At 47.4% G+C, this 7,546-nt stretch overlaps 1 non-coding gene across 1 annotated transcript; it reads right to left on the reverse strand.

The window, feature by feature from the left end:
- Positions 1-2,036: 2,036 nt before the first annotated feature.
- On the reverse strand, positions 2,037-2,107 carry TRNAN-GUU (transfer RNA asparagine (anticodon GUU)). The gene has a single exon. It is a non-coding gene; the product is annotated as a tRNA-Asn (tRNA).
- Between the last annotated feature and the right edge of the window lie 5,439 nt (positions 2,108-7,546).

The following is a 7,546-nucleotide window of genomic DNA, read 5'->3' on the forward strand; positions in this document are numbered from 1 at the left end:
CATCAACTAAGAGTGACACTTCTGAACCTATTCCTTCCATCATGTCATTCACGTATACAAGAAACAGCACCGGACTTAGGATTGACCCTTGTAGAACCCCACTCGACAAATGCGCCCACTCTGACACTTCATCACGTACCAACACTCGTTGTTTCCTTCCTGTCAGTTATTCTCTGAACCATTGCAGTACTTTCCCTATTATTCCTGCCTGCTCCTCTAATTTTTGCACCAGTCTTTTGTGTGGTACTGTGTCAAAAGCCTTCTTGTAGTCCAAAAAGATGCAGTCTACCCATCCCTCTCTCTCCTGTCTTACTTCTGCTACCTCATCGTAGAACTCAAGTAGATTTGTGGCACAGGATTTCCCATCTCAGAAGCCGTGCTGACTGTCATGTATGAGCCCAATCTTTTCAATGTGTTCCACCACTCTTGTCCCGATAATCTTTTCCATGACTTTACATACTATACAAGTCAGTGACACTGGTCTGTAGTGTAACGCTGCCTGTCTGTCTCCTTTCTTAAAACCTGGAACTACATTTGCTGTCTTCCACGCCTCAGGCAATTGCCCAGTTTCGATAGATTTCCTGAAGATTGCCGATAGCGGCACACACAGTTCCTCTGTTCCCTCTCTCAGTATCCTTGGAGATATGTTATCTGTGCCCACCACCTTTGAGGTATCTAGTTCACCTAGCAGTTTCTTCACCTCTACCTTGGTTATGTGTATTCTGTCCAGCTCCTGCTGGTGCACCCTACCTCCACAGTGTGTGTGTGCATATGTTTTAGAATGTGTGTGTGTGTGGGCGTGTGTATTAGTATGTGTGTGTGTGTGTGTGTTATTTTGTATGTATGTGTTAATTGTGTGTGCGTTGTGTGCGTTTTTTTTTTTTTTGGGGGGGGGGTGTTATTGTGTAAGTATAAGAGAGAGGGTTAGTCCAACACACAACTTTTTGATAATAGTTTTGCTTCACAAACTCTTCAATGAAGGAAACATACAGCAAGAATTATGCTTCTCTCACTGTATATACACCGAGCGTTCACTGTATATATACCGAGCGTTCAGTGTATATACACCGAGCGTTCAGTGTAATCCCTGTCTTAATGATCAGAGTATTTTTGACCTGTGGTGAAGAGGCTACTTGCAGCCTCAATGAGCCTTAATTTAGTACGATAGGCTTGAAACTCAACCTTTTCATTGGAAAATGCATGTCTTTCAGTGTATATATGCAGAGAGCTTAATTTAATCCCAGTTTTATGGATTAAAGTGTCTTTAACTGGTGGTGAACGTCGTGTTACAGCCTTAATGGCCCTCTGTGTCAAGTGGCTTTAAACCCAATCATTCGCTTGTTTAATCAGTGCTGTATATCATATCTAAAGCTGTAACAAGTGTATAGTGTTGACCTTGATTTTTGTTTAGTTTTAAGACTTGTTCAGGGACATGGCGAGTTTGTCTTGTAGACACTCAACTATGTACAGTGACATGGCTAGTTTAAGTCTTTTAGTCGACTGTGTACAATAACATGGCTAGTTTGTCTCTTAGACACTCAACTGTGTACAGTGACTTGGCTAGTTTATGTATTTTAGACACTCAACTGTGTACAGTGTCTATCCGATATTTGCTCACGTTATGTAGTTTAGATATAGGAGTAGACATCTACGTCTATTTCTGGCCTTGTGTGGCACCAGGATAGTGCCCTCATTGTACAGGTGCCATTAGTGGCCTTACTGTTCCGGTGCCATTAGTGACCTTATCGTACGACACCATAAGAGGTATTATTGAATGATATCAGCAGTGACTCTGTGTGACCCCTCCAGTGACTTGCATGGTCACGCTGGTCACCTTACTGTGGGGTTAAATCAGTGACCTTATTGTCTTGTTCCATCACTGACCTTACTGTGGGGTTCTAGCAGTGACCATGCTGTGTGGTTCTAGCAGTGACCATGCTGTGTGGTTCTAGCAGTGACCTTACTGTGTGGTTCCACTAGTAACCTTACTGTGTGGTTCCATCAGTGACCTTACTGTACTCACCTAGTAAATTTTCCTCCCCGGCGGGGAATCGAACCCCGTCTCCCGCGTAACAGGCGGGAATACTTTCCACTGTACTACCGAGGTTCCATCAGTGACCTTACTGTGTGGTTCCACCAGTGACCTTACTGTGTGGTTCCACCAGTTACCTTACTGTGTGGTTCCACCAGTGACCTTACTGTGTGGTTCCACCAGTTACCTTACTGTGTGGTTCCACCAGTGACCTTACTGTGTGGTTCCACCAGTGACCTTACTGTGTGGTTCCACCAGTGACCTTACTGTGTGGTTCCACCAGTGACCTTACTGTGTGGTTCCACCAGTGACCTTACTGTGTGGTTCCACCAGTGACCTTACTGTGTGGTTCCACCAGTGACCTTACTGTGTGGTTCCACCAGTGACCTTACTGTGTGGTTCCACCAGTGACCTTACTGTGTGGTTCCACCAGTGACCTTACTGTGTGGTTCCACCAGTGACCTTACTGTGTGGTTCCACCAGTGACCTTACTGTGTGGTTCCACCAGTGACCTTACTGTGTGGTTCCACCAGTGACCTTTGTGGTTCCACCAGTGACCTTACTGTGTGGTTCCACCAGTGACCTTACTGTGTGGTTCCACCAGTGACCTTACTGTGTGGTTCCACCAGTGACCTTACTGTGTGGTTCCACCAGTGACCTTACTGTGTGGTTCCACCAGTGACCTTACTGTGTGGTTCCACCAGTGACCTTACTGTGTGGTTCCACCAGTGACCTTACTGTGTGGTTCCACCAGTGACCTTACTGTGTGGTTCCACCAGTGACCTTACTGTGTGGTTCCACCAGTGCCCTTTGTGTGTTCCACCAGTGACCTTACCAGTGACCTTACTGTGTGGTTCCACCAGTGACCTTACTGTGTGGTTCCACCAGTGACCTTACTGTGTGGTTCCACCAGTGACCTTACTGTGTGGTTCCACCAGTGACCTTACTGTGTGGTTCCACCAGTGACCTTACTGTGTGGTTCCACCAGTGACCTCACTGTGGTTCCACCAGTGACCTTACTGTATGGTTCCACCAGTGACCTTACTGTGTGGTTCCACCAGTGACCTTACTGTGTGGTTCCACCAGTGACCTTACTGTGTGGTTCCACCAGTGACCTTACTGTGTGGTTCCACCAGTGACCTTACTGTGTGGTTCCACCAGTGACCTTACTGTGTGGTTCCACCAGTGACCTTACTGTATGGTTCCACCAGTGACCTTACTGTGTGGTTCCACCAGTGACCTTACTGTGTGGTTCCACCAGTGACCTTACTGTGTGGTTCCACCAGTGACCTTACTGTGTGGTTCCACCAGTGACCTTACTGTGTGGTTCCACCAGTGACCTTACTGTGTGGTTCCACCAGTGACCTTACTGTGTGTAAATAAAAAAAGGCACAATACCGTGACTGGAACAATACACAAATAACCCGTACATAGAAGAGAGGAGCTTATGACGACGTTTCGGTCCGACTTGGACCATTTACAAAGTCATATTAACGAGAAGTAGAGCAGGACGGGTATATATAGGCAGGAAGTGGTAGTAGTAGTAGTAGTAGTGGTGGTGGTGGTAGTTAGTTTAATATGTTTATTATGCACCCTATACCCATCCTGTGGGCGGTAGTCAAAAGATTACAGAGGTACATAATTGGTCCAGGGACTGGACTCCAAAGTTTTGATAGCTGAGCAAGTTACAAAGGTAATGAACTAGATCTGGTCATAATCATGACCAAGTTACAAAAGTAATGAGCTCCAGGTTGAGCTGGTCACACTCATGAATAATTGCAAAGGTAATGAATCATAACACATTAATCATGAGAATTTACAAAAGTAATGAGCTCCAGGTAGAGCTGGTCACAATCATGACAAGTTTCAAAGGTAATGAATGATAAACACGTTATGACATGATTACAATCATAGGCAAATTACAGATTATTATTATAATCAAAAAAGAAGCGCTAAGCCACAAGGACTATACAGCGAAGACAAATTACAGAGTAATGAGCAGTTAACAAACATAGTAGGGAATTCATCCATTGCCCCAACAACAGATGTTGCTAGGTGCCTGTTTCTCCTCGGCAGACAGCCATTGCAAACAGCAGCAAGTTGCCCAGGGATCTGCTGCTTGCACGAGCACCATCGACCCTCCCCAGGAGGTCCAAGAAGCCAGTGACTCCGTTAGCAGCCCGATGGAGAGCTGCCCTAGGGACATGTCAGCGTCCTGGTGGACGCCAAGTTGATTGAAGATCCCAGGACCTCGTGTGCACGGATGTTGAAGCTTGAGGAACTGAGTACACACTGCCTGTGGCACACCTGGCAGCTGCCTCGCGGTCGAACTCCACGATGCTGTCCCTATAGTGGAAGTTCCTGTGAGCCCGGCACTCCCTGCAGTGCCATCGCGGGTTAGGGGAGAAGTACCCTCTACAGATGGAGTGGCGCTGGGAGTTGGGTGGGTGAGGCGGGGGAGACGCACGGAGGTGAGGCGTTATGAGAGGGTCACTGTTTACTACACACGCCCTCCCCCTCCCCCCCCCCCAGCGGAGAGGGGGGAGGCGCTGACTGGTCCTGACTCTACAACACCAAACCCTCTAAAACTGCACAACACTTCAACTATTTACGCTGAAACGATGCACTGGGATGTCCGTTCGCTGCTCTGGTATCTTCTCAAAGCATTCACACTGAGTTCTGTTAAGTAGGGACCTGGTCAGCCTCTTTGACCAGGAGCTATCCTTGAAAATCCCGCAGCTAGCCCGCTACACAACCTGCCGCGTCGGCCATGCCATGGTGGTGGTAGTAGTAGTACTACTAGTAGTAGTGGTAGTAGTAGTAGTATTGATAGTAGTAGTAGTAGTGGTTATTATTATTATAATCAAAAAGAAGCACTAAGCCACAAGGGCTATACAGCTGTAGTAGTGGTAGTAGTAGTAGTAGTAGTGGTAGTAGTAATAGTAGTAGTGGTGGTAGTAGTAGTAATAGTAGTGGTAGTAGTAGTGGTAGTAGTAGTAGTGGTAGTAGTAATAGTAGTAGTAGTGGTAGTAGTAGTGGTAGTAGTAATAGTAGTAGTAGTAGTAGTGGTAGTAGTAGTAGTATTGGTAGTAGTAGTAGTAATAGTAGTAGTGGTAGTAGTAATAGTGGTAGTAGTAGTAGTAATAGTAGTAGTAGTAATAGTAGTAGTAGTAGTAGTAGTAATAGTAGTAGTGGTAGTAGTAGTAATAATAGTAGTAGTAGTAGTAATAGTAGTAGTAATAGTAGTAGTAGTGGTAGTAGTAGTAATAGTAGTAGTAGTGGTAGTAGTAGTAGTGGCGGAGGTGGAAGGAAGTAGTGGTGGGGAAGAAGGAGAAGCCAGTCAAATACTAAGAAAGGGGAGCACTGCAAGGGAGCTAGGTGCCCACAAGGTAGCTAGGTGCCCACAAGGTAGCTAGGTGCCTACAAGGTAGCTAGGTGCCTACAAGGTAGCTAGGTGCCTACAAGGTAGCTAGGTGCCTACAAGGTAGCTAGGTGCCCACAAGGTAGCTAGGTGCCTACAAGGTAGCTAGGTGCCCACAAGGTAGCTAGGTGCCTACAAGGTAGCTAGGTGCCTACAAGGTAGCTAGGTGCCTACAAGGTAGCTAGGTGCCCACAAGGTAGCTAGGTGCCTACAAGGGAGCTAGGTGCCCACAAGGTAGCTAGGTGCCCACAAGGTAGCTAGGTGCCTACAAGGGAGCTAGGTGCCCACAAGGTAGCTAGGTGCCTACAAGGGAGCTAGGTGCCCACAAGGTAGCTAGGTGCCTACAAGGGAGCTAGGTGCCCACAAGGGAGCTAGGTGCCTACACAAGGGAGCTAGCTAGGTGCCTACAAGGGAGCTAGGTGCCCACAAGGTAGCTAGGTGCCTACAAGGGAGCTAGGTGCCCACAAGGTAGCTAGGTGCCTACAAGGGAGCTAGGTGCCCACAAGGGAGCTAGGTGCCCACAAGGGAGCTAGGTGCCCACAAGGGAGCTAGGTGCCCACAAGGGAGCTAGGTGCCTACAAGGGAGCTAGGTGCCCACAAGGGAGCTAGGTGCCCACAAGGGAGCTAGGTGCCCACAAGGGAGCTAGATGCCCACAAGGGAGCTAGGTGCCCACAAGGTAGCTAGGTGCCTACAAGGGAGCTAGGTGCCCACAAGGGAGCTAGGTGCCCACAAGGGAGCTAGGTGCTCACAAGGTAGCTAGGTGCCCACAAGGGAGCTAGGTGCCCACAAGGGAGCTAGGTGCCCACAAGGGAGCTAGGTGCCCACAAGGGAGATAGGTGCCCACAAGGGAGCTAGGTGCCCACAAGGGTGCTAGGTGCCCACAAGGGAGATAGGTGCCCACAAGGGAGATAGGTGCCCACAGAGGGAGAGCAAGAACACAGAGGTGGGGGGGGAGAATAATAAAATAAATAATGAAGGAACAAGTTAACCTGGTTCCTCCCTCTTCTTCTTCTCCCTCTTCCCCTTTCCTTTTTCTCTTCTGGGTTGTCTTTCTTTATTCTGCCTTGTGTTTCTGTTCCTTCATTATTTATTTTATTATTCACCGACCCCTCACCTGTGTTCTTGCTCTCCCTCTGTGGGCACCTAGCTCCCTTGTGGGCACCTAGCTCCCTTGAGGGCACCTAGCTCCCTCGTGGCACCTAGCTCCCTTGTATTCCTATGTATTCCCGTCCTGCTCTACTTCTCGTTAGTGTGACTTTGTAAATGGTCCAAGTCGGACCGAAACGTCGTCGTAAGCTCCTCTCTTCTATGTGCGGGTTATTTGTGTATCTTACTGAGCGGTTCCATCAGTGACCTTACTGTGTGGTTCCACTAGTGACCTTACTGTGTGGTTCCACTAGTGACCTTACTGAGTGGTTCCACTAGTGACCTTACTTAGTGGTTCCATCAGTAACCATACTGTGTGGTTCCACTAGCGACCTTATTGTGTGGTTCCACTAGTGACCTTACTGTGTGGTTCCATCAGTGACCTTACTGTGTGGTTCCACTAGTGACCTTACTGAGTGGTTCCACTAGTGACCTTACTGAGTGGTTCCATCAGTGACCATACTGTGTGGTTCCACTAGCGACCTTACTGTGTGGTTCCACTAGTGACCTTACTGTGTGGTTCCATCAGTGACCTTACTGAGTGGTTCCATCAGTGACCTTGTTAAGTGGTGCCAGTATAGTCTCCTCCAGGTTACTATGCTTTAATATATATTTCTTAATAAAAGACTTTTATTTTCCTTTAACAAGTAATAAAATAACTCCAACAACTCCATAATATTTATCTTGTGATGAATGATTTGAAAAACCGACAAGTTGAAGGTTGTGGAGAAGTTTGAGGTAATCAGTCCCTCAGCTTGGAGTCGATGTGTTCAGTCCATCAATCTTGTAGAATGTACAGCATAGGGCCGTAGACGTGGCTTATATACTGTAATGAGGTGAGGTGAAGCAGGAGGAGGTGGGGTCATAGTGGTACCATCCACTAGTCGAAGTAGGTCTTCGTCCAAAGGTTGGACAAGTGTTAAAGAAATCTTTGTAACAAGATCCC

The sequence above is a fragment of the Cherax quadricarinatus genome, chromosome 10 (assembly GCF_038502225.1).
Source record: "Cherax quadricarinatus isolate ZL_2023a chromosome 10, ASM3850222v1, whole genome shotgun sequence".
NCBI lineage: Eukaryota > Metazoa > Arthropoda > Malacostraca > Decapoda > Parastacidae > Cherax > Cherax quadricarinatus.